Below are 4,986 nucleotides of genomic sequence, written 5' to 3' on the forward strand. Positions count from 1 at the left end.
ACAGGGCAATGTTAACTTTTTCTGCTTTCCTGAGACCAGTGGGAAGGTAAAAACAAGTAAGTCTAAAAATTGCTGATATTATCTAAGCCTGAATAAAGGGTCCTAGAAGACACAGTCACCCCCTCTAGAAAGCTTAATAAGGGTATTTAACAGCTCATAAGCAGGCACTTGGCAGTTCAGGATTTTGTCTTCTGGTTTCCCCCAACCCCCGACCCTACATTATACACAACTGAAACCTGGGACAGATGGACAAGGTAAGGGTTCTCCCAGCACCACTGTCCTGGGCTCTGTCCCTGGTTCCTATCTACTCCCTGGGGACATTATATTTAATGTATTTTACATAAATACACAGAAGAACAGAAAATATAAAATCTGAAAGATGGGGGAAGTGAAGAATTTGGGGAGAAGTCAGAGCTGCAGATCTTGCTCAAGCCAACTAGACCTCTTCTTAAACCCCTTTGACTTCTGACATCTCCTCCTTGATTTTCTCTTCTTCTGTGGCTTTTTTTTTTCTCTCCTGGAGCTTTTTATTTTTCATCTTCTGTCTTGATTCTTTTGGTTCTTTTGAAGTTAGATGAGGGTTTTTTTTTTTTTTTAGCATTATCATGCATGTTTTATTCATTTTTTTATTTTAACTTTCATTAATTACAATTTATTCACTTTGCATCCCAGCTGTAGCTCCCTCCCCCATCCCCTTCCAGTCCCACCCTCCCTCCCTCTTCTTCTCCTATGCCCCTCCCCCAGTCCAATGATAAGGTAGGACCTCCTCCCTTCCATCTGACCCTAATCTATCAGGTCTCATCAGTTCTGGCTTCATTGTTTTCCTTTGTGGACTGGTAAAACTGCTCCCCCCATCAGGTGGGGGTGATCAAAGAGCCAGCCCATGAGTTCATGTCAGAGATGGTCCCTGGTCCTATTATTAGACATGACTGGCCTCTTGGATGCTGAGCTGCCATGGGGTACATCTGTGCAGGGGTTCTATATTATCTCCATGCATGGTCCTTGTTTGGAGTATCAGTCTCAGAAAAGACCCCTGGGCCCAGATTTCTGGGTTCTGTTGCTCTCCTTGTGGAGCTCCTGTGCCCTCCTGAGTTCTTGTGAACACCTTCTCCCTCCTAGTCTGAATCAGAATTCTTCCTCACAGGCAATTCGTTTTTCAGTGGAGCAGATGGGATGCATTTGTCAGGGTCTTCTTTGTTCTCATTATCCTCTGGAATGGCATACCAAGGTAATGCCTGCATTTGGACCCCAGGAGTATGGGGCAGCATTCCCAAGTTCTCAAAAAGTCACTGCTTGATCTTTTCCAGGTACTCATTAGTGTTCCAGTTAGTCATATTGGAAGGGGTGATATGAAACTTGAAATCCGGTCCAAAGTACTCAAAGTAGTCATTGTACGGTAGTTCACTAGGAATCTCTGTGTCCAGGGCCACAGCTGTTTCCTAAGACCAGCATCAAACCACATTATGGATGGTATAGTCACCTCCTCCCAGCATTAGCATAGGCATTGACTAATTCTACACCCTTCGCATGCCGTTTGATGGTCAGATTGAAGCAGCCTAACTTATCCCCAGACAGGGAATCTGAGCCACACTGTAAGACTACTTCACTAGGCTGGAACATCTCCATTACTTTGAACATGACTGGCTTGAAAATGGCTTCATAGGAGTAGTCATCAATTCCATCTCGGAGCGGATCATTAACAGCATAGTACTGGCCTTTGCCAGCCCCAATATACCATAGGTCCCCAGTTGCTGGGAGGTACCCTCCATATTTATGAAAAGAGACAGTCATGGCCCACTCTGTGGTATAGAAGGCCTCTTCGATACCATCGCCATCGTGATTATAAATGTCAATATACAGCACCCTCTGGTAATATTTTAGCAGTTTCATGATGGCCAAGAAGATATCGCTGATGTAAGGTAACAAAAGCCATATGCTTCAGACTTCTCTGGGTGATGCAGGCCTCCAGTCCAGTTCACAACAATGTCCCTCTGCTGTTATTAAGTTTCACAGCACTTGCCACAGAGCCACCAGTAGACAACTGACAGAACTCAAACAATCCGTCAAATACTGGACAGTCCTTACCAATGTTGAATCTCTGCATCTGCTCGCTGTACTCAGACGTGTTATCTGTGTGAATGGAACACAAGAATTTAATGTAGTAATCACTGTTGTACTTTGTGATCTCCTCAGCATTGGCTTTGTGTGGACGATAAATTTCCATTTTTCTGTAGAGACCATAGTTCAGCAGCAAATTGTGAGTCACGTGGATTCGATGAGGCTTCATTAGGTGGCCTTGTCCATAATAGCAGTTTCCAACAACCCAGTCGTAATAGGAACAGACTCTCCTCTTGATGCCCTGAGTCCGCGCCATCTTGTTTGCTGCCAGGTCCACCCGTCAATCTCCTGTCCATTTTTTTAAAAGTCATTTTATAAATGATACTTAGCAATATCCTAATGTTTTATTTTCTTTATTTACTTGTGTAAATCTGTCCTTCCTTCTCTCTATGAGAGCTAGAAACTTTTTGGTGTCCTTTACCACTGAGATTTAGGAGAGGAGGTTGACGCATTGAGTGAGCTGCTTGTTGTGGTCTTTGGCCACTGGAGGAAGATAAGGCAGAAGCATGATGTCTTGGTAAAGAAGGTTTGAACTTACTCTTTCTTAGCCCTTCATGTCTCTTAGTGCCCAGATAATTGGTCAAAGTCAACTGAAAATTCAGTGGCAAGACAGCTCAAACAGTGTATAAAGATGAGCTTGGGACTCGGCAAGACACAGAAAGATGGAAACTAGATGTAAAGGGCTAACTGAGGTACTCAGAACTTGTGGGCTTAATGTGCCTCAAACTGCCACAAAGTGCTCCCTCTCTTGCCTCCTATTTAAGCAAAAAGCCCTATGGCTTTGGTTAGGCCAGAAGGAAAAATTATGTCTGCAATTCCCAGTCCAAGAAATTCCGAATAATTTGGAGACAGCCAAAGACATGAGTCAGCGGGTTTCTCTTCTTTTTTCCCTAGTGGAGCCTGTCTCCAACAAGGCCCTGTTCCAGCTGTGGGGTGCCCCTCCCAAGGGCCTCATAGAGGCTGTGGGTGGCAGTTCCTCCTATGCTGGTGGCAGGCTGAGCTCCTGCCAAAACCGAATGAAGCCACTTCAAAGGACACCACCACCACCACTGATAAATGGATTCAGAGGCTTGGCTCAGCTCAGAATACTCTCAAAGTCTGCTTCACAGGCTCCGTTTGGAGGGCACACTCTTCTGCATAGGTTTGGATGATGGAGGCTCTTACCTAGGCAGCTATTTGTTAAGCACAAACTCATCCCTCAGGATTAGATATGTTAGAGAGAAGGACTAGGGCTTCAACTCAGTCAGTAGACTGTTTGCCTTGCCAGCAAAGAGACCTGAGTTGCACCTCTAGAACCCATGTATAAAAGTATGGAGTGTGTGCCTCATCCCTGTGCTGGGGTGGGGTGGGGGGCAGGTGAAGACAGGATGAAAAGATGAACCCTGGGCTTGTCTGGTCAGTTACAGCCTAATTGGTGAGTTCTAAGCCAAAGAGACACTGTGAAAAAAAAAAAAAGATAAATAATGCTTAAGAAAGTACATCCTAGGTTGTAAATTGTCCTTTGGCTGCCACATACACATACACATGAACAAAGATTCTATATATATATATGTAGAGAGAGAGAATGAAAGAGACAGAGAGAGAGAGGGAGAGAGGGGGAGAAGGAGACAGAGAGACAAACAGAGAGATAGAGACAAAGACTTCACATACACTTATCTAGACGCTCTGCTCAGATGCAATCCATGGGCAGCTCAGTTTCCATGAGGAGAGCAAGCACAATCACAGGCATGAACGTTGTTGCCTGCTCTTTGATAACCTCCCAATGGAGAGATGGCCTTAATAGGCCACAGAGAAAGAGGATCCAGACAGTCCTGATGAGACCTGATAGGCTAGGGTAGGATAGCAGGGGAACAGGACCTCCCCTATTAGTGGACTAGGAGAGGAACATAGGAGGAGAAGAGGGACTGGGAGAATTGAGGGAGGGGGCTACAGCCGGGATACAAGGTGAATAAATTGTAAGAAATAATAATAATAATAATAATAATAATAATAATAATAATAATAATGAAACAAAATACAAAAATGGAAAAAAAAGACATGCTCGGCAGATGTGACAGTCTTCCTTGTAGAGTATGTAAATGGGTTTTCTTCATGGTTTGCTTCTGTGGTTACTGAAAAATGGGGTCAGAACAATTTTTAGGACAATTTTACTCTTGGAGAAGAAGATAATAATTTCTGAATGTGTTGAGAATAAATTTACATTTTTCAACCTAAATTTACATTTTTCTTCTTCTAGTTTTCAGATATGCTCAACCACACTAGGACTTCTATTACTTAAGAAAATGAATACAACTATACATACATATATGTATGTATATATATATTGAGATTTCATTTTTAATTTTTGTAATGTAGTGAGGGGAAACCAAATGGGGCTTTCCAGTCTAGACTGTGGTGCCCATTGAACTTGTTGGACCTTTTCTCCTTACCATATGTTGAGTAGCTGGCATCTCCTCTTATTAACGGTCAACTCTGACTGTGCCTGACTAGAGCATTATAGAAAACTGTTCATCTTCTCAACAGTTTCTGAGTAATGGAGGCAGCCATACATTGGATCTTTTTGTTTTTTTTTTTTTTTTTTTTTTTTTAGAAAATCCCATCAAGGAGAAATGTAAACAAATTTCCTCTGAAAAGTGAGAGAGGAAGCCAAGAAGGGAGGAAATGAAGGGGATATATGGCTTTTCAGCAACTCTTTGATACTTCTTTCTCTAAATTGAAAACTATGAAGCAGCAGAGAAGAGTGGCTAAGAGCACCTAGCTGTAGGTCCTGCCTGAACCATGACTTCTCAGTTCATACCATGTTAGTTGTAGGTGTCATTGTCTTCAACTGCTTAGAACAGTACTAGAGGTATGGAAAATACCAACTAG

At 42.9% G+C, this 4,986-nt stretch overlaps 1 pseudogene; it reads right to left on the reverse strand.

Moving 5' to 3' along the window:
* Positions 1 to 427: 427 nt before the first annotated feature.
* LOC129690874 (histone deacetylase 1-like) lies at positions 428 to 2,374 on the reverse strand (annotated as a pseudogene).
* Positions 2,375 to 4,986: the final 2,612 nt, after the last annotated feature.

The sequence above is a fragment of the Psammomys obesus genome, unplaced genomic scaffold (genome assembly GCF_907164565.1).
Source record: "Psammomys obesus unplaced genomic scaffold, mPsaObe1.curated_primary_1811, whole genome shotgun sequence".
In the NCBI taxonomy this organism is placed as follows: Eukaryota; Metazoa; Chordata; class Mammalia; order Rodentia; family Muridae; genus Psammomys; species Psammomys obesus.